Genomic DNA, 26,548 nt, shown 5'->3' on the forward strand with positions numbered 1-26,548 from the left:
TAGCAGCTCCTTCTACAGTCAAGCAGGATGCGGGAGGGTTGTGCCCTGTCCTTAGCTCTCACAGGGAAGCATGCCTTGAAGCCACCTGTCAACTAGCTGCATTCTTATGGCAGGGTGAAGGTAGCAGTATTCTGAGACAGGAGGTTCCCAGATTACCACTCTACTGCACCTGGAGATACCCTCCAGGTCTGCATTGTTAACTTGCGTCTCAGAAGCCTCTGGCAAACGTCTCTGGTGAAGACGTGCGAAACTCACTCTGCAGGCAGTGTGGAACTGTGAGGGACTGCGGGTGAGCTCAACACTCAGAAGTAAGATGTTTTTGGACAAGGCGTTCAACTACCTACTCACGTATGGAACTTAGTATGTAGCACCAGTCTACCCCAGGAATTACTAGGAAATCACTTGATTGAGCTTGGAGGCACTCGTCTTGTGTGCCGGGAGATTCCAGTTACCTCTCCCAAAACTTGCGTCAAGCAGCGAGCCTAGGCCTTTTGGAAGCGAAAGGTAGCAGCAGGCAGGATGTGGGGTTACAGGCCATAAGCTCAACTCTCAGAAGTGTGTATGCATGGGAGGCAGATGTCTGCTACCCACTCGGACATGGGAGTTGGAACCTAGCTACACTCCTATTGAAGAAGGATGTTGGAAATCGCTGTATTCAACTCAGATACACGGGAGTTCAGGCCCAATGCTTACACATGCTTTTCCCACAAGCTATCCCAGCCACTAACATAAGGAGGTTAGCAGGTACGTCTACAGTCAGGCAGGATGCGGGAGGGTTCTGCCCTGTCCTCAGCTCTCACAGGGAAGCATGCCTAGAAGCCAGCTCTCAACTAGCTGCATTCTTATGACAGTGTGAAAGTAGCAGAATTCTGAGTAATGAGGTTCCCAGATTACCACTCTACTGCACCTGGAGACACCGTCCAGGTCTGCATTGTTAACTGGCGTCTCAGAGGCCTCTGGCAAAAGTCTCTGGTGAAGACGTGGGAAACTCACTCTGCAGGCAGTGTGGAACTGTGAGGGACTGAGGGTGAGCTCAACTCTCAGCAGTAAGATGATTTTGGACAAGGCGTTCAGCTACCTTCTCACATATGGAACTTAGTATTTAGCACCAGTCTACCCCAGGAATTACTGGGAAATCGCTGGATTGAGCTTGGAGGCACTAGTCTTGTGTGCCGGCAGATTCCAGTTACCTCTCCCAACACTTCGGTGAAGCAGCGAGCCTAGGCCTTTTGGAAGCGAAAGGTAGCTGCAGGCAGGAGGTAGGGTTACAGGCCATAAGCTCAAATCTCAGAAGTGTGTATGCATGGGAGGCAGATGTCTGCTACCCACTCGGACATGCGAGTGGGAACCTAGCTACACTCTCATGAAGAAGGACTTTGGAAATCGCTGTATTCAACTCAGATACACGTGGGTTCAGGCACAACGATTCCACATGCTTTTCTCACAACCTTTCCCTGCCACTAACATGAGGAGGTTAGCAGCTCCTTCTACAGTCAAGCAGGATGCGGGAGGGTTGTGCCCTGTCCTTAGCTCTCACAGGGAAGCATGCCTTGAAGCCACCTGTCAACTAGCTGCATTCTTATGGCAGGGTGTAGGTAGCAGTATTCTGAGACAGGAGGTTCCCAGATTACCACTCTACTGCACCTGGAGATACCCTCCAGGTCTGCATTGTTAACTTGCGTCTCAGAAGCCTCTGGCAAACGTCTCTGGTGAAGACGTGCGAAACTCACTCTGCAGGCAGTGTGGAACTGTGAGGGACTGCGGGTGAGCTCAACACTCAGAAGTAAGATGTTTTTGGACAAGGCGTTCAACTACCTACTCACGTATGGAACTTAGTATGTAGCACCAGTCTACCCCAGGAATTACTAGGAAATCACTTGATTGAGCTTGGAGGCACTCGTCTTGTGTGCCGGGAGATTCCAGTTACCTCTCCCAACACTTGCGTCAAGCAGCGAGCCTAGGCCTTTTGGAAGCGAAAGGTAGCAGCAGGCAGGATGTGGGGTTACAGGCCATAAGCTCAACTCTCAGAAGTGTGTATGCATGGGAGGCAGATGTCTGCTACCCACTCGGACATGGGAGTTGGAACCTAGCTACACTCCTATTGAAGAAGGATGTTGGAAATCGCTGTATTCAACTCAGATACACGGGAGTTCAGGCCCAATGCTTACACATGCTTTTCCCACAAGCTATCCCAGCCACTAACATAAGGAGGTTAGCAGGTACGTCTACAGTCAGGCAGGATGCGGGAGGGTTCTGCCCTGTCCTCAGCTCTCACAGGGAAGCATGCCTAGAAGCCAGCTCTCAACTAGCTGCATTCTTATGACAGTGTGAAAGTAGCAGAATTCTGAGTAATGAGGTTCCCAGATTACCACTCTACTGCACCTGGAGACACCGTCCAGGTCTGCATTGTTAACTGGCGTCTCAGAGGCCTCTGGCAAAAGTCTCTGGTGAAGACGTGGGAAACTCACTCTGCAGGCAGTGTGGAACTGTGAGGGACTGAGGGTGAGCTCAACTCTCAGCAGTAAGATGATTTTGGACAAGGCGTTCAGCTACCTTCTCACATATGGAACTTAGTATTTAGCACCAGTCTACCCCAGGAATTACTGGGAAATCGCTGGATTGAGCTTGGAGGCACTAGTCTTGTGTGCCGGCAGATTCCAGTTACCTCTCCCAACACTTCGGTGAAGCAGCGAGCCTAGGCCTTTTGGAAGCGAAAGGTAGCTGCAGGCAGGAGGTAGGGTTACAGGCCATAAGCTCAAATCTCAGAAGTGTGTATGCATGGGAGGCAGATGTCTGCTACCCACTCGGACATGCGAGTGGGAACCTAGCTACACTCTCATGAAGAAGGACTTTGGAAATCGCTGTATTCAACTCAGATACACGTGGGTTCAGGCACAACGATTCCACATGCTTTTCTCACAACCTTTCCCTGCCACTAACATGAGGAGGTTAGCAGCTCCTTCTACAGTCAAGCAGGATGCGGGAGGGTTGTGCCCTGTCCTTAGCTCTCACAGGGAAGCATGCCTTGAAGCCACCTGTCAACTAGCTGCATTCTTATGGCAGGGTGTAGGTAGCAGTATTCTGAGACAGGAGGTTCCCAGATTACCACTCTACTGCACCTGGAGATACCCTCCAGGTCTGCATTGTTAACTTGCGTCTCAGAAGCCTCTGGCAAACGTCTCTGGTGAAGACGTGCGAAACTCACTCTGCAGGCAGTGTGGAACTGTGAGGGACTGCGGGTGAGCTCAACACTCAGAAGTAAGATGTTTTTGGACAAGGCGTTCAACTACCTACTCACGTATGGAACTTAGTATGTAGCACCAGTCTACCCCAGGAATTACTAGGAAATCACTTGATTGAGCTTGGAGGCACTCGTCTTGTGTGCCGGGAGATTCCAGTTACCTCTCCCAAAACTTGCGTCAAGCAGCGAGCCTAGGCCTTTTTGAAGCGAAAGGTAGCAGCAGGCAGGATGTGGGGTTACAGGCCATAAGCTCAACTCTCAGAAGTGTGTATGCATGGGAGGCAGATGTCTGCTACCCACTCGGACATGGGAGTTGGAACCTAGCTACACTCCTATTGAAGAAGGATGTTGGAAATCGCTGTATTCAACTCAGATACACGGGAGTTCAGGCCCAATGCTTCCACATGCTTTTCCCACAACCTATCCCAGCCACTAACATAAGGAGGTTAGCAGGTACGTCTACAGTCAGGCAGGATGCGGGAGGGTTCTGCCCTGTCCTCAGCTCTCACAGGGAAGCATGCCTAGAAGCCAGCTCTCAACTAGCTGCATTCTTATGACAGTGTGAAAGTAGCAGTATTCTGAGTAATGAGGTTCCCAGATTACCACTCTACTGCACCTGGAGATACCGTCCAGGTCTGCATTGTTAACTGGCGTCTCAGAGGCCTCTGGCAAAAGTCTCTGGTGAAGACGTGGGAAACTCACTCTGCAGGCAGTGTGGAACTGTGAGGGAATGAGGGTGAGCTCAACTCTCAGCAGAAAGATGATTTAGGACAAGGCGTTCAGCTACCTTCTCATATATGGAACTTAGTATGTAGCACCAGTCTACCACAGGAATTACTGGGAAATCGCTGGATTGAGCTTGGAGGCACTAGTCTTGTGTGCCGGCAGATTCCAGTTACCTCTCCCAACACTTCGGTGAAGCAGCGAGCCTAGGCCTTTTGGAAGCGAAAGGTAGCTGCAGGCAGGAGGTAGGGTTACAGGCCATAAGCTCAACTCTCAGAAGTGTGTATGCATGGGAGGCAGATGTCTGCTACCCACTCGGACATGCGAGTGGGAACCTAGCTACACTCTCATGAAGAAGGACTTTGGAAATCGCTGTATTCAACTCAGATACACGTGGGTTCAGGCACAACGATTCCACATGCTTTTCTCACAACCTTTCCCTGCCACTAACATGAGGACGTTAGCAGCTCCTTCTACAGTCAAGCAGGATGCGGGAGGGTTGTGCCCTGTCCTTAGCTCTCACAGGGAAGCATGCCTTCAAGCCAGCTGTCAACTAGCTGCATTCTTGGGGCAGGGTGAAGGTAGCAGTATTCTGAGACAGGAGGTTCCCAGATTACCACTCTACTGCACCTGGAGATACCCTCCAGGTCTGCATTGTTAACTTGCATCTCAGAAGCCTCTGGCAAACGTCTCTGGTGAAGACGTGCGAAACTCACTCTGCAGGCAGTGTGGAACTGTGAGGGACTGAGGGTGAGCTCAACTCTCAGAAGTAAGATGTTTTTGGACAAGGCGTTCAACTACCTACTCACGTATGGAACTTAGTATGTAGCACCAGTCTACCCCAGGAATTACTAGGAAATCGCTTGATTGAGCTTGGAGGCACTCGTTTTGTGTGCCGGGAGATTCCAGTTACCTCTCCCAACACTTGCGTCAAGCAGCGAGCCTAGGCCTTTTGGAAGCGAAAGGTAGCAGCAGGCAGGATGTGGGGTTACAGGCCATAAGCTCAACTCTCAGAAGTGTGTATGCATGGGAGGCAGATGTCTGCTACCCACTCGGACATGGGAGTTGGAACCTAGCTACACTCCTATTGAAGAAGGATGTTGGAAATCGCTGTATTCAACTCAGATACACGGGAGTTCAGGCCCAATGCTTACACATGCTTTTCCCACAAGCTATCCCAGCCACTAACATAAGGAGGTTAGCAGGTACGTCTACAGTCAGGCAGGATGCGGGAGGGTTCTGCCCTGTCCTCAGCTCTCACAGGGAAGCATGCCTAGAAGCCAGCTCTCAACTAGCTGCATTCTTATGACAGTGTGAAAGTAGCAGAATTCTGAGTAATGAGGTTCCCAGATTACCACTCTACTGCACCTGGAGACACCGTCCAGGTCTGCATTGTTAACTGGCGTCTCAGAGGCCTCTGGCAAAAGTCTCTGGTGAAGACGTGGGAAACTCACTCTGCAGGCAGTGTGGAACTGTGAGGGACTGAGGGTGAGCTCAACTCTCAGCAGTAAGATGATTTTGGACAAGGCGTTCAGCTACCTTCTCACATATGGAACTTAGTATTTAGCACCAGTCTACCCCAGGAATTACTGGGAAATCGCTGGATTGAGCTTGGAGGCACTAGTCTTGTGTGCCGGCAGATTCCAGTTACCTCTCCCAACACTTCGGTGAAGCAGCGAGCCTAGGCCTTTTGGAAGCGAAAGGTAGCTGCAGGCAGGAGGTAGGGTTACAGGCCATAAGCTCAAATCTCAGAAGTGTGTATGCATGGGAGGCAGATGTCTGCTACCCACTCGGACATGCGAGTGGGAACCTAGCTACACTCTCATGAAGAAGGACTTTGGAAATCGCTGTATTCAACTCAGATACACGTGGGTTCAGGCACAACGATTCCACATGCTTTTCTCACAACCTTTCCCTGCCACTAACATGAGGAGGTTAGCAGCTCCTTCTACAGTCAAGCAGGATGCGGGAGGGTTGTGCCCTGTCCTTAGCTCTCACAGGGAAGCATGCCTTGAAGCCACCTGTCAACTAGCTGCATTCTTATGGCAGGGTGTAGGTAGCAGTATTCTGAGACAGGAGGTTCCCAGATTACCACTCTACTGCACCTGGAGATACCCTCCAGGTCTGCATTGTTAACTTGCGTCTCAGAAGCCTCTGGCAAACGTCTCTGGTGAAGACGTGCGAAACTCACTCTGCAGGCAGTGTGGAACTGTGAGGGACTGCGGGTGAGCTCAACACTCAGAAGTAAGATGTTTTTGGACAAGGCGTTCAACTACCTACTCACGTATGGAACTTAGTATGTAGCACCAGTCTACCCCAGGAATTACTAGGAAATCACTTGATTGAGCTTGGAGGCACTCGTCTTGTGTGCCGGGAGATTCCAGTTACCTCTCCCAACACTTGCGTCAAGCAGCGAGCCTAGGCCTTTTGGAAGCGAAAGGTAGCAGCAGGCAGGATGTGGGGTTACAGGCCATAAGCTCAACTCTCAGAAGTGTGTATGCATGGGAGGCAGATGTCTGCTACCCACTCGGACATGGGAGTTGGAACCTAGCTACACTCCTATTGAAGAAGGATGTTGGAAATCGCTGTATTCAACTCAGATACACGGGAGTTCAGGCCCAATGCTTACACATGCTTTTCCCACAACCTATCCCAGCCACTAACATAAGGAGGTTAGCAGGTACGTCTACAGTCAGGCAGGATGCGGGAGGGTTCTGCCCTGTCCTCAGCTCTCACAGGGAAGCATGCCTAGAAGCCAGCTCTCAACTAGCTGCATTCTTATGACAGTGTGAAAGTAGCAGAATTCTGAGTAATGAGGTTCCCAGATTACCACTCTACTGCACCTGGAGATACCGTCCAGGTCTGCATTGTTAACTGGCGTCTCAGAGGCCTCTGGCAAAAGTCTCTGGTGAAGACGTGGGAAACTCACTCTGCAGGCAGTGTGGAACTGTGAGGGACTGAGGGTGAGCTCAACTCTCAGCAGAAAGATGATTTAGGACAAGGCGTTCAGCTACCTTCTCATATATGGAACTTAGTATGTAGCACCAGTCTACCACAGGAATTACTGGGAAATCGCTGGATTGAGCTTGGAGGCACTAGTCTTGTGTGCCGGCAGATTCCAGTTACCTCTCCCAACACTTCGGTGAAGCAGCGAGCCTAGGCCTTTTGGAAGCGAAAGGTAGCTGCAGGCAGGAGGTAGGGTTACAGGCCATAAGCTCAACTCTCAGAAGTGTGTATGCATGGGAGGCAGATGTCTGCTACCCACTCGGACATGCGAGTGGGAACCTAGCTACACTCTCATGAAGAAGGACTTTGGAAATCGCTGTATTCAACTCAGATACACGTGGGTTCAGGCACAACGATTCCACATGCTTTTCTCACAACCTTTCCCTGCCACTAACATGAGGACGTTAGCAGCTCCTTCTACAGTCAAGCAGGATGCGGGAGGGTTGTGCCCTGTCCTTAGCTCTCACAGGGAAGCATGCCTTCAAGCCAGCTGTCAACTAGCTGCATTCTTGGGGCAGGGTGAAGGTAGCAGTATTCTGAGACAGGAGGTTCCCAGATTACCACTCTACTGCACCTGGAGATACCCTCCAGGTCTGCATTGTTAACTTGCATCTCAGAAGCCTCTGGCAAACGTCTCTGGTGAAGACGTGCGAAACTCACTCTGCAGGCAGTGTGGAACTGTGAGGGACTGAGGGTGAGCTCAACTCTCAGAAGTAAGATGTTTTTGGACAAGGCGTTCAACTACCTACTCACGTATGGAACTTAGTATGTAGCACCAGTCTACCCCAGGAATTACTAGGAAATCGCTTGATTGAGCTTGGAGGCACTCGTTTTGTGTGCCGGGAGATTCCAGTTACCTCTCCCAACACTTGCGTCAAGCAGCGAGCCTAGGCCTTTTGGAAGCGAAAGGTAGCAGCAGGCAGGATGTGGGGTTACAGGCCATAAGCTCAACTCTCAGAAGTGTGTATGCATGGGAGGCAGATGTCTGCTACCCACTCGGACATGGGAGTTGGAACCTAGCTACACTCCTATTGAAGAAGGATGTTGGAAATCGCTGTATTCAACTCAGATACACGGGAGTTCAGGCCCAATGCTTACACATGCTTTTCCCACAAGCTATCCCAGCCACTAACATAAGGAGGTTAGCAGGTACGTCTACAGTCAGGCAGGATGCGGGAGGGTTCTGCCCTGTCCTCAGCTCTCACAGGGAAGCATGCCTAGAAGCCAGCTCTCAACTAGCTGCATTCTTATGACAGTGTGAAAGTAGCAGAATTCTGAGTAATGAGGTTCCCAGATTACCACTCTACTGCACCTGGAGACACCGTCCAGGTCTGCATTGTTAACTGGCGTCTCAGAGGCCTCTGGCAAAAGTCTCTGGTGAAGACGTGGGAAACTCACTCTGCAGGCAGTGTGGAACTGTGAGGGACTGAGGGTGAGCTCAACTCTCAGCAGTAAGATGATTTTGGACAAGGCGTTCAGCTACCTTCTCACATATGGAACTTAGTATTTAGCACCAGTCTACCCCAGGAATTACTGGGAAATCGCTGGATTGAGCTTGGAGGCACTAGTCTTGTGTGCCGGCAGATTCCAGTTACCTCTCCCAACACTTCGGTGAAGCAGCGAGCCTAGGCCTTTTGGAAGCGAAAGGTAGCTGCAGGCAGGAGGTAGGGTTACAGGCCATAAGCTCAAATCTCAGAAGTGTGTATGCATGGGAGGCAGATGTCTGCTACCCACTCGGACATGCGAGTGGGAACCTAGCTACACTCTCATGAAGAAGGACTTTGGAAATCGCTGTATTCAACTCAGATACACGTGGGTTCAGGCACAACGATTCCACATGCTTTTCTCACAACCTTTCCCTGCCACTAACATGAGGAGGTTAGCAGCTCCTTCTACAGTCAAGCAGGATGCGGGAGGGTTGTGCCCTGTCCTTAGCTCTCACAGGGAAGCATGCCTTGAAGCCACCTGTCAACTAGCTGCATTCTTATGGCAGGGTGTAGGTAGCAGTATTCTGAGACAGGAGGTTCCCAGATTACCACTCTACTGCACCTGGAGATACCCTCCAGGTCTGCATTGTTAACTTGCGTCTCAGAAGCCTCTGGCAAACGTCTCTGGTGAAGACGTGCGAAACTCACTCTGCAGGCAGTGTGGAACTGTGAGGGACTGCGGGTGAGCTCAACACTCAGAAGTAAGATGTTTTTGGACAAGGCGTTCAACTACCTACTCACGTATGGAACTTAGTATGTAGCACCAGTCTACCCCAGGAATTACTAGGAAATCACTTGATTGAGCTTGGAGGCACTCGTCTTGTGTGCCGGGAGATTCCAGTTACCTCTCCCAACACTTGCGTCAAGCAGCGAGCCTAGGCCTTTTGGAAGCGAAAGGTAGCAGCAGGCAGGATGTGGGGTTACAGGCCATAAGCTCAACTCTCAGAAGTGTGTATGCATGGGAGGCAGATGTCTGCTACCCACTCGGACATGGGAGTTGGAACCTAGCTACACTCCTATTGAAGAAGGATGTTGGAAATCGCTGTATTCAACTCAGATACACGGGAGTTCAGGCCCAATGCTTACACATGCTTTTCCCACAAGCTATCCCAGCCACTAACATAAGGAGGTTAGCAGGTACGTCTACAGTCAGGCAGGATGCGGGAGGGTTCTGCCCTGTCCTCAGCTCTCACAGGGAAGCATGCCTAGAAGCCAGCTCTCAACTAGCTGCATTCTTATGACAGTGTGAAAGTAGCAGAATTCTGAGTAATGAGGTTCCCAGATTACCACTCTACTGCACCTGGAGACACCGTCCAGGTCTGCATTGTTAACTGGCGTCTCAGAGGCCTCTGGCAAAAGTCTCTGGTGAAGACGTGGGAAACTCACTCTGCAGGCAGTGTGGAACTGTGAGGGACTGAGGGTGAGCTCAACTCTCAGCAGTAAGATGATTTTGGACAAGGCGTTCAGCTACCTTCTCACATATGGAACTTAGTATTTAGCACCAGTCTACCCCAGGAATTACTGGGAAATCGCTGGATTGAGCTTGGAGGCACTAGTCTTGTGTGCCGGCAGATTCCAGTTACCTCTCCCAACACTTCGGTGAAGCAGCGAGCCTAGGCCTTTTGGAAGCGAAAGGTAGCTGCAGGCAGGAGGTAGGGTTACAGGCCATAAGCTCAAATCTCAGAAGTGTGTATGCATGGGAGGCAGATGTCTGCTACCCACTCGGACATGCGAGTGGGAACCTAGCTACACTCTCATGAAGAAGGACTTTGGAAATCGCTGTATTCAACTCAGATACACGTGGGTTCAGGCACAACGATTCCACATGCTTTTCTCACAACCTTTCCCTGCCACTAACATGAGGAGGTTAGCAGCTCCTTCTACAGTCAAGCAGGATGCGGGAGGGTTGTGCCCTGTCCTTAGCTCTCACAGGGAAGCATGCCTTGAAGCCACCTGTCAACTAGCTGCATTCTTATGGCAGGGTGTAGGTAGCAGTATTCTGAGACAGGAGGTTCCCAGATTACCACTCTACTGCACCTGGAGATACCCTCCAGGTCTGCATTGTTAACTTGCGTCTCAGAAGCCTCTGGCAAACGTCTCTGGTGAAGACGTGCGAAACTCACTCTGCAGGCAGTGTGGAACTGTGAGGGACTGCGGGTGAGCTCAACACTCAGAAGTAAGATGTTTTTGGACAAGGCGTTCAACTACCTACTCACGTATGGAACTTAGTATGTAGCACCAGTCTACCCCAGGAATTACTAGGAAATCACTTGATTGAGCTTGGAGGCACTCGTCTTGTGTGCCGGGAGATTCCAGTTACCTCTCCCAAAACTTGCGTCAAGCAGCGAGCCTAGGCCTTTTTGAAGCGAAAGATAGCAGCAGGCAGGATGTGGGGTTACAGGCCATAAGCTCAACTCTCAGAAGTGTGTATGCATGGGAGGCAGATGTCTGCTACCCACTCGGACATGGGAGTTGGAACCTAGCTACACTCCTATTGAAGAAGGATGTTGGAAATCGCTGTATTCAACTCAGATACACGGGAGTTCAGGCCCAATGCTTCCACATGCTTTTCCCACAACCTATCCCAGCCACTAACATAAGGAGGTTAGCAGGTACGTCTACAGTCAGGCAGGATGCGGGAGGGTTCTGCCCTGTCCTCAGCTCTCACAGGGAAGCATGCCTAGAAGCCAGCTCTCAACTAGCTGCATTCTTATGACAGTGTGAAAGTAGCAGTATTCTGAGTAATGAGGTTCCCAGATTACCACTCTACTGCACCTGGAGATACCGTCCAGGTCTGCATTGTTAACTGGCGTCTCAGAGGCCTCTGGCAAAAGTCTCTGGTGAAGACGTGGGAAACTCACTCTGCAGGCAGTGTGGAACTGTGAGGGAATGAGGGTGAGCTCAACTCTCAGCAGAAAGATGATTTAGGACAAGGCGTTCAGCTACCTTCTCATATATGGAACTTAGTATGTAGCACCAGTCTACCACAGGAATTACTGGGAAATCGCTGGATTGAGCTTGGAGGCACTAGTCTTGTGTGCCGGCAGATTCCAGTTACCTCTCCCAACACTTCGGTGAAGCAGCGAGCCTAGGCCTTTTGGAAGCGAAAGGTAGCTGCAGGCAGGAGGTAGGGTTACAGGCCATAAGCTCAACTCTCAGAAGTGTGTATGCATGGGAGGCAGATGTCTGCTACCCACTCGGACATGCGAGTGGGAACCTAGCTACACTCTCATGAAGAAGGACTTTGGAAATCGCTGTATTCAACTCAGATACACGTGGGTTCAGGCACAACGATTCCACATGCTTTTCTCACAACCTTTCCCTGCCACTAACATGAGGACGTTAGCAGCTCCTTCTACAGTCAAGCAGGATGCGGGAGGGTTGTGCCCTGTCCTTAGCTCTCACAGGGAAGCATGCCTTCAAGCCAGCTGTCAACTAGCTGCATTCTTAGGGCAGGGTGAAGGTAGCAGTATTCTGAGACAGGAGGTTCCCAGATTACCACTCTACTGCACCTGGAGATACCCTCCAGGTCTGCATTGTTAACTTGCATCTCAGAAGCCTCTGGCAAACGTCTCTGGTGAAGACGTGCGAAACTCACTCTGCAGGCAGTGTGGAACTGTGAGGGACTGAGGGTGAGCTCAACTCTCAGAAGTAAGATGTTTTTGGACAAGGCGTTCAACTACCTACTCACGTATGGAACTTAGTATGTAGCACCAGTCTACCCCAGGAATTACTAGGAAATCGCTTGATTGAGCTTGGAGGCACTCGTTTTGTGTGCCGGGAGATTCCAGTTACCTCTCCCAACACTTGCGTCAAGCAGCGAGCCTAGGCCTTTTGGAAGCGAAAGGTAGCAGCAGGCAGGATGTGGGGTTACAGGCCATAAGCTCAACTCTCAGAAGTGTGTATGCATGGGAGGCAGATGTCTGCTACCCACTCGGACATGGGAGTTGGAACCTAGCTACACTCCTATTGAAGAAGGATGTTGGAAATCGCTGTATTCAACTCAGATACACGGGAGTTCAGGCCCAATGCTTACACATGCTTTTCCCACAACCTATCCCAGCCACTAACATAAGGAGGTTAGCAGGTACGTCTACAGTCAGGCAGGATGCGGGAGGGTTCTGCCCTGTCCTCAGCTCTCACAGGGAAGCATGCCTAGAAGCCAGCTCTCAACTAGCTGCATTCTTATGACAGTGTGAAGGTAGCAGTATTCTGAGTAAGGAGGTTCCCAGATTACCACTCTCCGGCACCTGGAGATACCGTCCAGGTCTGCATTGTTAACTTGCGTCTCAGAGGCCTCTGGCAAAAGTCTCTGGTGAAGACGTGGGAAACTCACTCTGCAGGCAGTGTGGAACTGTGAGGGACTGAGGGTGAGCTCAACTCTCAGCAGTAAGATGATTTTGGACAAGGCGTTCAGCTACCTTCTCACATATGGAACTTAGTATGTAGCACCAGTCTACCCCAGGAATTACTGGGAAATCGCTGGATTGAGCTTGGAGGCACTAGTCTTGTGTGCCGGCAGATTCCAGTTACCTCTCCCAACACTTCGGTGAAGCAGCGAGCCTAGGCCTTTTGGAAGCGAAAGGTAGCGGCAGGCAGGAGGTAGGCTTACAGGCCATAAGCTCAACTCTCAGAAGTGGGTATGCATGGGAGGCAGATGTCTGCCACCCACTCGGACATGCAAGTGGGAACCTAGCTACACTCTCATGAAGAAGGACTTTGGAAATCGCTGTATTCAACTCAGATACACGTGGGTTTAGGCACAACGATTCCACATGCTTTTCTCACAACCTTTCCCTGCCACTAACATGAGGACGTTAGCAGCTCCTTCTACAGTCAAGCAGGATGCGGGAGGGTTGTGCCCTGTCCTTAGCTCTCACAGGGAAGCATGCCTTGAAGCCAGCTGTCAAGTAGCTGCATTCTTATGGCAGGGTGAAGGTAGCAGTATTCTGAGACAGGAGGTTCCCAGATTACCACTCTACTGCACCTGGAGATACCCTCCAGGTCTGCATTGTTAACTTGCGTCTCAGAAGCCTCTGGCAAACGTCTCTGGTGAAGACGTGCGAAACTCACTCTGCAGGCAGTGTGTAACTGTGAGGGACTGAGGGTGAGCTCAACTCTCAGAAGTAAGATGTTTTTGGACAAGGCGTTCAACTACCTACTCACGTATGGAACTTAGTATGTAGCACCAGTCTACCCCAGGAATTACTAGGAAATCACTTGATTGAGCTTGGAGGCACACGTCTTGTGTGCCGGGAGATTCCAGTTACCTCTCCCAACACTTGCGTCAAGCAGCGAGCCTAGGCCTTTTGGAAGCGAAAGGTAGCAGCAGGCAGGATGTGGGGTTACAGGCCATAAGCTCAACTCTCAGAAGTGTGTATGCATGGGAGGCAGATGTCTGCTACCCACTCGGACATGGGAGTTGGAACCTAGCTACACTCCTATTGAAGAAGGATGTTGGAAATCGCTGTATTCAACTCAGATACACGGGAGTTCAGGCCCAATGCTTACACATGCTTTTCCCACAACCTATCCCAGCCACTAACATAAGGAGGTTAGCAGGTACGTCTACAGTCAGGCAGGATGCGGGAGGGTTCTGCCCTGTCCTCAGCTCTCACAGGGAAGCATGCCTAGAAGCCAGCTCTCAACTAGCTGCATTCTTATGACAGTGTGAAGGTAGCAGTATTCTGAGTAAGGAGGTTCCCAGATTACCACTCTCCGGCACCTGGAGATACCGTCCAGGTCTGCATTGTTAACTTGCGTATCAGAGGCCTCTGGCAAAAGTCTCTGGTGAAGACGTGGGAAACTCACTCTGCAGGCAGTGTGGAACTGTGAGGGACTGAGGGTGAGCTCAACTCTCAGCAGTAAGATGATTTTGGACAAGACGTTCATCTACCTTCTCACATATGGAACTTAGTATGTAGCACCAGTCTACCACAGGAATTACTGGGAAATCGCTGGATTGAGCTTGGAGGCACTAGTCTTGTGTGCCGGCAGATTCCAGGTACCTCTCCCAACACTTCGGTGAAGCAGCAAGCCTAGGCCTTTTGGAAGCGAAAGGTAGCGGCAGGCAGGAGGTAGGGTTACAGGCCATAAGCTCAACTCTCAGAAGTGGGTATGCATGGGAGGCAGATGTCTGCTACCCACTCGGACATGCAAGTGGGAACCTAGCTACACTCTGATGAAGAAGGACTTTGGAAATCGCTGTATTCAACTCAGATACACGTTGGTTCAGGCACAACGATTCCACATGCTTTTCTCACAACCTTTCCCTGCCACTAACATGAGGACGTTAGCAGCTCCTTCTACACTCAAGCAGGATGCGGGTGGGTTGTGCCCTGTCCTTAGCTCTCACAGGGAAGCATGCCTTGAAGCCAGCTGTCAACTAGCTGCATTCTTATGGCAGGGTGAAGGTAGCAGTATTCTGAGACAGGAGGTTCCCAGATTACCACTCTACTGCACCTGGAGATACCCTCCAGGTCTGCATTGTTAACTTGCGTCTCAGAAGCCTCTGGCAAACGTCTCTGGTGAAGACGTGCGAAACTCACTCTGCAGGCAGTGTGGAACTGTGAGGGACTGAGGGTGAGCTCAACTCTCAGAAGTAAGATGTTTTTGGACAAGGCGTTCAACTACCTACTCACGTATGGAACTTAGTATGTAGCACCAGTCTACCCCAGGAATTACTAGGAAATCGCTTGATTGAGCTTGGAGGCACTCGTTTTGTGTGCCGGGAGATTCCAGTTACCTCTCCCAACACTTGCGTCAAGCAGCGAGCCTAGGCCTTTTGGAAGCGAAAGGTAGCAGCAGGCAGGATGTGGGGATACAGGCCATAAGCTCAACTCTCAGAAGTGTGTATGCATGGGAGGCAGATGTCTGCTACCCACTCGGACATGGGAGTTGGAACCTAGCTACACTCCTATTGAAGAAGGATGTTGGAAATCGCTGTATTCAACTCAGATACACGGGAGTTCAGGCCCAATGCTTCCACATGCTTTTCCCACAACCTATCCCAGCCACTAACATAAGGAGGTTAGCAGGTACGTCTACAGTCAGGCAGGATGCGGGAGGGTTCTGCCCTGTCCTCAGCTCTCACAGGGAAGCATGCCTAGAAGCCAGCTCTCAACTAGCTGCATTCTTATGACAGTGTGAAGGTAGCAGTATTCTGAGTAAGGAGGTTCCCAGATTACCACTCTCCGGCACCTGGAGATACCGTCCAGGTCTGCATTGTTAACTTGCGTATCAGAGGCCTCTGGCAAAAGTCTCTGGTGAAGACGTGGGAAACTCACTCTGCAGGCAGTGTGGAACTGTGAGGGACTGAGGGTGAGCTCAACTCTCAGCAGTAAGATGATTTTGGACAAGGCGTTCAGCTACCTTCTCACATATGGAACTTAGTATGTAGCACCAGTCTACCACAGGAATTACTGGGAAATCGCTGGATTGAGCTTGGAGGCACTAGTCTTGTGTGCCGGCAGATTCCAGGTACCTCTCCCAACACTTCGGTGAAGCAGCAAGCCTAGGCCTTTTGGAAGCGAAAGGTAGCGGCAGGCAGGAGGTAGGGTTACAGGCCATAAGCTCAACTCTCAGAAGTGGGTATGCATGGGAGGCAGATGTCTGCTACCCACTCGGACATGCAAGTGGGAACCTAGCTACACTCTGATGAAGAAGGACTTTGGAAATCGCTGTATTCAACTCAGATACACGTTGGTTCAGGCACAACGATTCCACATGCTTTTCTCACAACCTTTCCCTGCCACTAACATGAGGACGTTAGCAGCTCCTTCTACACTCAAGCAGGATGCGGGTGGGTTGTGCCCTGTCCTTAGCTCTCACAGGGAAGCATGCCTTGAAGCCAGCTGTCAACTAGCTGCATTCTTATGGCAGGGTGAAGGTAGCACTATTCTGAGACAGGAGGTTCCCAGATTACCACTCTACTGCACCTGGAGATACCCTCCAGGTCTGCATTGTTAACTTGCGTCTCAGAAGCCTCTGGCAAACGTCTCTGGTGAAGACGTGCGAAACTCACTCTGCAGGCAGTGTGGAACTGTGAGGGACTGAGGGTGAGCTCAACTCTCAGAAGTAAGATGTTTTTGGACAAGGCGTTCAACTACCTACTCACGTATGGAACTTAGTATGTAGCACCAGTCTACCCCAGGAATTACTAGGAAATCGCTTGATTGAGCTTGGAGGCACTCGTTTTGTGTGCCGGGAGATTCCAGTTACCTCTCCCAACACTTGCGTCAAGCAGCGAGCCTAGGCCTTTTGGAAGCGAAAGGTAGCAGCAGGCAGGATGTGGGGATACAGGCCATAAGCTCAACTCTCAGAAGTGTGTATGCATGGGAGGCAGATGTCTGCTACCCACTCGGACATGGGAGTTGGAACCTAGCTACACTCCTATTGAAGAAGGATGTTGGAAATCGCTGTATTCAACTCAGATACACGGGAGTTCAGGCCCAATGCTTCCACATGCTTTTCCCACAACCTATCCCAGCCACTAACATAAGGAGGTTAGCAGGTACGTCTACAGTCAGGCAGGATGCGGGAGGGTTCTGCCCTGTCCTCAGCTCTCACAGGGAAGCATGCCTAGAAGCCAGCTCTCAACTAGCTGCATTCTTATGACAGTGTGAAGGTAGCAGTATTCTGAGTAAGGAGGTTCCCAGATTACCACTCTCCGGCACCTGGAGATACCGTCCAGGTCTGCATTGTTAACTTGCGTATCAGAGGCCTCTGGCAAAAGTCTCTGGTGAAGACGTGGGAAACTCACTCTGCAGGCAGTGTGGAACTGTGAGGGACTGAGGGTGAGCTCAACTCTCAGCAGTAAGATGATTTTGGACAAGGCGTTCAGCTACCTTCTCACATATGGAACTTAGTATGTAGCACCAGTCTACCACAGGAATTACTGGGAAATCGCTGGATTGAGCTTGGAGGCACTAGTCTTGTGTGCCGGCAGATTCCAGGTACCTCTCCCAACACTTCGGTGAAGCAGCAAGCCTAGGCCTTTTGGAAGCGAAAGGTAGCGGCAGGCAGGAGGTAGGGTTACAGGCCATAAGCTCAACTCTCAGAAGTGGGTATGCATGGGAGGCAGATGTCTGCTACCCACTCGGACATGCAAGTGGGAACCTAGCTACACTCTGATGAAGAAGGACTTTGGAAATCGCTGTATTCAACTCAGATACACGTTGGTTCAGGCACAACGATTCCACATGCTTTTCTCACAACCTTTCCCTGCCACTAACATGAGGACGTTAGCAGCTCCTTCTACACTCAAGCAGGATGCGGGTGGGTTGTGCCCTGTCCTTAGCTCTCACAGGGAAGCATGCCTTGAAGCCAGCTGTCAACTAGCTGCATTCTTATGGCAGGGTGAAGGTAGCACTATTCTGAGACAGGAGGTTCCCAGATTACCACTCTACTGCACCTGGAGATACCCTCCAGGTCTGCATTGTTAACTTGCGTCTCAGAAGCCTCTGGCAAACGTCTCTGGTGAAGACGTGCGAAACTCACTCTGCAGGCAGTGTGGAACTGTGAGGGACTGAGGGTGAGCTCAACTCTCAGAAGTAAGATGTTTTTGGACAAGGCGTTCAACTACCTACTCACGTATGGAACTTAGTATGTAGCACCAGTCTACCCCAGGAATTACTAGGAAATCGCTTGATTGAGCTTGGAGGCACTCGTTTTGTGTGCCGGGAGATTCCAGTTACCTCTCCCAACACTTGCGTCAAGCAGCGAGCCTAGGCCTTTTGGAAGCGAAAGGTAGCAGCAGGCAGGATGTGGGGATACAGGCCATAAGCTCAACTCTCAGAAGTGTGTATGCATGGGAGGCAGATGTCTGCTACCCACTCGGACATGGGAGTTGGAACCTAGCTACACTCCTATTGAAGAAGGATGTTGGAAATCGCTGTATTCAACTCAGATACACGGGAGTTCAGGCCCAATGCTTCCACATGCTTTTCCCACAACCTATCCCAGCCACTAACATAAGGAGGTTAGCAGGTACGTCTACAGTCAGGCAGGATGCGGGAGGGTTCTGCCCTGTCCTCAGCTCTCACAGGGAAGCATGCCTAGAAGCCAGCTCTCAACTAGCTGCATTCTTATGACAGTGTGAAGGTAGCAGTATTCTGAGTAAGGAGGTTCCCAGATTACCACTCTCCGGCACCTGGAGATACCGTCCAGGTCTGCATTGTTAACTTGCGTATCAGAGGCCTCTGGCAAAAGTCTCTGGTGAAGACGTGGGAAACTCACTCTGCAGGCAGTGTGGAACTGTGAGGGACTGAGGGTGAGCTCAACTCTCAGCAGTAAGATGATTTTGGACAAGGCGTTCAGCTACCTTCTCACATATGGAACTTAGTATGTAGCACCAGTCTACCCCAGGAATTACTGGGAAATCGCTGGATTGAGCTTGGAGGCACTAGTCTTGTGTGCCGGCAGATTCCAGTTACCTCTCCCAACACTTCGGTGAAGCAGCGAGCCTAGGCCTTTTGGAAGCGAAAGGTAGCGGCAGGCAGGAGGTAGGCTTACAGGCCATAAGCTCAACTCTCAGAAGTGGGTATGCATGGGAGGCAGATGTCTGCCACCCACTCGGACATGCAAGTGGGAACCTAGCTACACTCTCATGAAGAAGGACTTTGGAAATCGCTGTATTCAACTCAGATACACGTGGGTTTAGGCACAACGATTCCACATGCTTTTCTCACAACCTTTCCCTGCCACTAACATGAGGACGTTAGCAGCTCCTTCTACAGTCAAGCAGGATGCGGGAGGGTTGTGCCCTGTCCTTAGCTCTCACAGGGAAGCATGCCTTGAAGCCAGCTGTCAAGTAGCTGCATTCTTATGGCAGGGTGAAGGTAGCAGTATTCTGAGACAGGAGGTTCCCAGATTACCACTCTACTGCACCTGGAGATACCCTCCAGGTCTGCATTGTTAACTTGCGTCTCAGAAGCCTCTGGCAAACGTCTCTGGTGAAGACGTGCGAAACTCACTCTGCAGGCAGTGTGTAACTGTGAGGGACTGAGGGTGAGCTCAACTCTCAGAAGTAAGATGTTTTTGGACAAGGCGTTCAACTACCTACTCACGTATGGAACTTAGTATGTAGCACCAGTCTACCCCAGGAATTACTAGGAAATCACTTGATTGAGCTTGGAGGCACACGTCTTGTGTGCCGGGAGATTCCAGTTACCTCTCCCAACACTTGCGTCAAGCAGCGAGCCTAGGCCTTTTGGAAGCGAAAGGTAGCAGCAGGCAGGATGTGGGGTTACAGGCCATAAGCTCAACTCTCAGAAGTGTGTATGCATGGGAGGCAGATGTCTGCTACCCACTCGGACATGGGAGTTGGAACCTAGCTACACTCCTATTGAAGAAGGATGTTGGAAATCGCTGTATTCAACTCAGATACACGGGAGTTCAGGCCCAATGCTTACACATGCTTTTCCCACAACCTATCCCAGCCACTAACATAAGGAGGTTAGCAGGTACGTCTACAGTCAGGCAGGATGCGGGAGGGTTCTGCCCTGTCCTCAGCTCTCACAGGGAAGCATGCCTAGAAGCCAGCTCTCAACTAGCTGCATTCTTATGACAGTGTGAAGGTAGCAGTATTCTGAGTAAGGAGGTTCCCAGATTACCACTCTCCGGCACCTGGAGATACCGTCCAGGTCTGCATTGTTAACTTGCGTCTCAGAAGCCTCTGGCAAACGTCTCTGGTGAAGACGTGCGAAACTCACTCTGCAGGCAGTGTGGAACTGTGAGGGACTGAGGGTGAGCTCAACTCTCAGCAGTAAGATGATTTTGGACAAGGCGTTCAGCTACCTTCTCACATATGGAACTTAGTATGTAGCACCAGTCTACCCCAGGAATTACTGTGAAATCGCTGGAATGAGCTTGGAGGCACTAGTCTTGTGTGCCGGCAGATTCCAGTTACCTCTCCCAACACTTCGGTGAAGCAGCGAGCCTAGGCCTTTTGGAAGCGAAAGGTAGCGGCAGGCAGGAGGTAGGGTTACAGGCCATAAGCTCAACTCTCAGAAGTGGGTATGCATGGGAGGCAGATGTCTGCTACCCACTCGGACATGCGAGTGGGAACCTAGCTACACTCTGATGAAGAAGGACTTTGGAAATCGCTGTATTCAACTCAGATACACGTGGGTTCAGGCACAACGATTCCACATGCTTTTCTCACAACCTTTCCCTGCCACTAACATGAGGACGTTAGCAGCTCCTTCTACAGTCAAGCAGGATGCGGGAGGGTTGTGCCCTGTCCTTAGCTCTCACAGGGAAGCATGCCTTGAAGCCAGCTGTCAAGTAGCTGCATTCTTATGGCAGGGTGTAGGTAGCAGTATTCTGAGACAGGAGGTTCCCAGATTACCACTCTACTGCACCTGGAGATACCCTCCAGGTCTGCATTGTTAACTTGCGTCTCAGAGGCCTCTGGCAAAAGTCTCTGGTGAAGACGTGGGAAACTCACTCTGCAGGCAGTGTGGAACTGTGAGGGACTGAGGGTGAGCTCAACTCTCAGCAGTAAGATGATTTTGGACAAGGCGTTCAGCTACCTTCTCACATATGGAACTTAGTATGTAGCACCAGTCTACCCCAGGAATTACTGGGAAATCGCTGGATTGAGCTTGGAGGCACTAGTCTTGTGTGCCGGCAGATTCCAGTTACCTCTCCCAACACTTCGGTGAAGCAGCGAGCCTAGGCCTTTTGGAAGCGAAAGGTAGCGGCAGGCAGGAGGTAGGCTTACAGGCCATAAGCTCAACTCTCAGAAGTGGGTATGCATGGGAGGCAGATGTCTGCCACCCACTCGGACATGCAAGTGGGAACCTAGCTACACTCTCATGAAGAAGGACTTTGGAAATCGCTGTATTCAACTCAGATACACGTGGGTTTAGGCACAACGATTCCACATGCTTTTCTCACAACCTTTCCCTGCCACTAACATGAGGACGTTAGCAGCTCCTTCTACAGTCAAGCAGGATGCGGGAGGGTTGTGCCCTGTCCTTAGCTCTCACAGGGAAGCATGCCTTGAAGCCAGCTGTCAAGTAGCTGCATTCTTATGGCAGGGTGAAGGTAGCAGTATTCTGAGACAGGAGCTTCCCAGATTACCACTCTACTGCACCTGGAGATACCCTCCAGGTCTGCATTGTTAACTTGCGTCTCAGAAGCCTCTGGCAAACGTCTCTGGTGAAGACGTGCGAAACTCACTCTGCAGGCAGTGTGTAACTGTGAGGGACTGAGGGTGAGCTCAACTCTCAGAAGTAAGATGTTTTTGGACAAGGCGTTCAACTACCTACTCACGTATGGAACTTAGTATGTAGCACCAGTCTACCCCAGGAATTACTAGGAAATCACTTGATTGAGCTTGGAGGCACACGTCTTGTGTGCCGGGAGATTCCAGTTACCTCTCCCAACACTTGCGTCAAGCAGCGAGCCTAGGCCTTTTGGAAGCGAAAGGTAGCAGCAGGCAGGATGTGGGGTTACAGGCCATAAGCTCAACTCTCAGAAGTGTGTATGCATGGGAGGCAGATGTCTGCTACCCACTCGGACATGGGAGTTGGAACCTAGCTACACTCCTATTGAAGAAGGATGTTGGAAATCGCTGTATTCAACTCAGATACACGGGAGTTCAGGCCCAATGCTTACACATGCTTTTCCCACAACCTATCCCAGCCACTAACATAAGGAGGTTAGCAGGTACGTCTACAGTCAGGCAGGATGCGGGAGGGTTCTGCCCTGTCCTCAGCTCTCACAGGGAAGCATGCCTAGAAGCCAGCTCTCAACTAGCTGCATTCTTATGACAGTGTGAAGGTAGCAGTATTCTGAGTAAGGAGGTTCCCAGATTACCACTCTCCGGCACCTGGAGATACCGTCCAGGTCTGCATTGTTAACTTGCGTCTCAGAGGCCTCTGGCAAAAGTCTCTGGTGAAGACGTGGGAAACTCACTCTGCAGGCAGTGTGGAACTGTGAGGGACTGAGGGTGAGCTCAACTCTCAGCAGTAAGATGATTTTGGACAAGGCGTTCAGCTACCTTCTCACATATGGAACTTAGTATGTAGCACCAGTCTACCACAGGAATTACTGGGAAATCGCTGGATTGAGCTTGGAGGCACTAGTCTTGTGTGCCGGCAGATTCCAGGTACCTCTCCCAACACTTCGGTGAAGCAGCAAGCCTAGGCCTTTTGGAAGCGAAAGGTAGCGGCAGGCAGGAGGTAGGGTTACAGGCCATAAGCTCAACTCTCAGAAGTGGGTATGCATGGGAGGCAGATGTCTGCCACCCACTCGGACATGCAAGTGGGAACCTAGCTACACTCTGATGAAGAAGGACTTTGGAAATCGCTGTATTCAACTCAGATACACGTTGGTTCAGGCACAACGATTCCACATGCTTTTCTCACAACCTTTCCCTGCCACTAACATGAGGACGTTAGCAGCTCCTTCTACACTCAAGCAGGATGCGGGTGGGTTGTGCCCTGTCCTTAGCTCTCACAGGGAAGCATGCCTTGAAGCCAGCTGTCAACTAGCTGCATTCTTATGGCAGGGTGAAGGTAGCAGTATTCTGAGACAGGAGGTTCCCAGATTACCACTCTACTGCACCTGGAGATACCCTCCAGGTCTGCATTGTTAACTTGCGTCTCAGAAGCCTCTGGCAAACGTCTCTGGTGAAGACGTGCGAAACTCACTCTGCAGGCAGTGTGGAACTGTGAGGGACTGAGGGTGAGCTCAACTCTCAGAAGTAAGATGTTTTTGGACAAGGCGTTCAACTACCTACTCACGTATGGAACTTAGTATGTAGCACCAGTCTACCCCAGGAATTACTAGGAAATCGCTTGATTGAGCTTGGAGGCACTCGTTTTGTGTGCCGGGAGATTCCAGTTACCTCTCCCAACACTTGCGTCAAGCAGCGAGCCTAGGCCTTTTGGAAGCGAAAGGTAGCAGCAGGCAGGATGTGGGGATACAGGCCATAAGCTCAACTCTCAGAAGTGTGTATGCATGGGAGGCAGATGTCTGCTACCCACTCGGACATGGGAGTTGGAACCTAGCTACACTCCTATTGAAGAAGGATGTTGGAAATCGCTGTATTCAACTCAGATACACGGGAGTTCAGGCCCAATGCTTCCACATGCTTTTCCCACAACCTATCCCAGCCACTAACATAAGGAGGTTAGCAGGTACGTCTACAGTCAGGCAGGATGCGGGAGGGTTCTGCCCTGTCCTCAGCTCTCACAGGGAAGCATGCCTAGAAGCCAGCTCTCAACTAGCTGCATTCTTATGACAGTGTGAAGGTAGCAGTATTCTGAGTAAGGAGGTTCCCAGATTACCACTCTCCGGCACCTGGAGATACCGTCCAGGTCTGCATTGTTAACTTGCGTCTCAGAGGCCTCTGGCAAAAGTCTCTGGTGAAGACGTGGGAAACTCACTCTGCAGGCAGTGTGGAACTGTGAGGGACTGAGGGTGAGCTCAACTCTCAGCAGTAAGATGATTTTGGACAAGGCGTTCAGCTACCTTCTCACATATGGAACTTAGTATGTAGCACCAGTCTACCCCAGGAATTACTGGGAAATCGCTGGATTGAGCTTGGAGGCACTAGTCTTGTGTGCCGGCAGATTCCAGTTACCTCTCCCAACACTTCGGTGAAGCAGCGAGCCTAGGCCTTTTGGAAGCGAAAGGTAGCGGCAGGCAGGAGGTAGGCTTACAGGCCATAAGCTCAACTCTCAGAAGTGGGTATGCATGGGAGGCAGATGTCTGCCACCCACTCGGACATGCAAGTGGGAACCTAGCTACACTCTCATGAAGAAGGACTTTGGAAATCGCTGTATTCAACTCAGATACACGTGGGTTTAGGCACAACGATTCCACATGCTTTTCTCACAACCTTTCCCTGCCACTAACATGAGGACGTTAGCAGCTCCTTCTACAGTCAAGCAGGATGCGGGAGGGTTGTGCCCTGTCCTTAGCTCTCACAGGGAAGCATGCCTTGAAGCCAGCTGTCAAGTAGCTGCATTCTTATGGCAGGGTGAAGGTAGCAGTATTCTGAGACAGGAGGTTCCCAGATTACCACTCTACTGCACCTGGAGATACCCTCCAGGTCTGCATTGTTAACTTGCGTCTCAGAAGCCTCTGGCAAACGTCTCTGGTGAAGACGTGCGAAACTCACTCTGCAGGCAGTGTGTAACTGTGAGGGACTGAGGGTGAGCTCAACTCTCAGAAGTAAGATGTTTTTGGACAAGGCGTTCAACTACCTACTCACGTATGGAACTTAGTATGTAGCACCAGTCTACCCCAGGAATTACTAGGAAATCACTTGATTGAGCTTGGAGGCACACGTCTTGTGTGCCGGGAGATTCCAGTTACCTCTCCCAACACTTGCGTCAAGCAGCGAGCCTAGGCCTTTTGGAAGCGAAAGGTAGCAGCAGGCAGGATGTGGGGTTACAGGCCATAAGCTCAACTCTCAGAAGTGTGTATGCATGGGAGGCAGATGTCTGCTACCCACTCGGACATGGGAGTTGGAACCTAGCTACACTCCTATTGAAGAAGGATGTTGGAAATCGCTGTATTCAACTCAGATACACGGGAGTTCAGGCCCAATGCTTACACATGCTTTTCCCACAACCTATCCCAGCCACTAACATAAGGAGGTTAGCAGGTACGTCTACAGTCAGGCAGGATGCGGGAGGGTTCTGCCCTGTCCTCAGCTCTCACAGGGAAGCATGCCTAGAAGCCAGCTCTCAACTAGCTGCATTCTTATGACAGTGTGAAGGTAGCAGTATTCTGAGTAAGGAGGTTCCCAGATTACCACTCTCCGGCACCTGGAGATACCGTCCAGGTCTGCATTGTTAACTTGCGTCTCAGAAGCCTCTGGCAAACGTCTCTGGTGAAGACGTGCGAAACTCACTCTGCAGGCAGTGTGGAACTGTGAGGGACTGAGGGTGAGCTCAACTCTCAGCAGTAAGATGATTTTGGACAAGGCGTTCAGCTACCTTCTCACATATGGAACTTAGTATGTAGCACCAGTCTACCCCAGGAATTACTGTGAAATCGCTGGAATGAGCTTGGAGGCACTAGTCTTGTGTGCCGGCAGATTCCAGTTACCTCTCCCAACACTTCGGTGAAGCAGCGAGCCTAGGCCTTTTGGAAGCGAAAGGTAGCGGCAGGCAGGAGGTAGGGTTACAGGCCATAAGCTCAACTCTCAGAAGTGGGTATGCATGGGAGGCAGATGTCTGCTACCCACTCGGACATGCGAGTGGGAACCTAGCTACACTCTGATGAAGAAGGACTTTGGAAATCGCTGTATTCAACTCAGATACACGTGGGTTCAGGCACAACGATTCCACATGCTTTTCTCACAACCTTTCCCTGCCACTAACATGAGGACGTTAGCAGCTCCTTCTACAGTCAAGCAGGATGCGGGAGGGTTGTGCCCTGTCCTTAGCTCTCACAGGGAAGCATGCCTTGAAGCCAGCTGTCAAGTAGCTGCATTCTTATGGCAGGGTGTAGGTAGCAGTATTCTGAGACAGGAGGTTCCCAGATTACCACTCTACTGCACCTGGAGATACCCTCCAGGTCTGCATTGTTAACTTGCGTCTCAGAGGCCTCTGGCAAACGTCTCTGGTGAAGACGTGCGAAACTCACTCTGCAGGCAGTGTGTAACTGTGAGGGACTGAGGGTGAGCTCAACTCTCAGCAGTAAGATGATTTTGGACAAGGTGTTCAGCTACCTTCTCACATATGGAACTTAGTATGTAGCACCAGTCTACCCCAGGAATTACTAGGAAATCGCTGGATTGAGCTTGGAGGCACTCGTCTTGTGTGCCGGGAGATTCCAGTTACCTCTCCCAACACTTGCGTCAAGCAGCGAGCCTAGGCCTTTTGGAAGCGAAAGGTAGCAGCAGGCAGGATGTAGGGTTACAGGCCATAAGCTCAACTCTCAGAGGTGTGTATGCATGGGAGGCAGATGTCTGCTACCCACTCGGACATGGGAGTTGGAACCTAGCTACACTCCTATTGAAGAAGGATGTTGGAAATCGCTGTATTCAACTCAGATACACGGGAGTTCAGGCCCAATGCTTACACATGCTTTTCCCACAAGCTATCCCAGCCACTAACATAAGGAG

This window comes from Canis lupus, assembly GCF_048164855.1.
Source record: "Canis lupus baileyi chromosome 5 unlocalized genomic scaffold, mCanLup2.hap1 SUPER_5_unloc_1, whole genome shotgun sequence".
NCBI classification, from domain to species: Eukaryota; Metazoa; Chordata; class Mammalia; order Carnivora; family Canidae; genus Canis; species Canis lupus.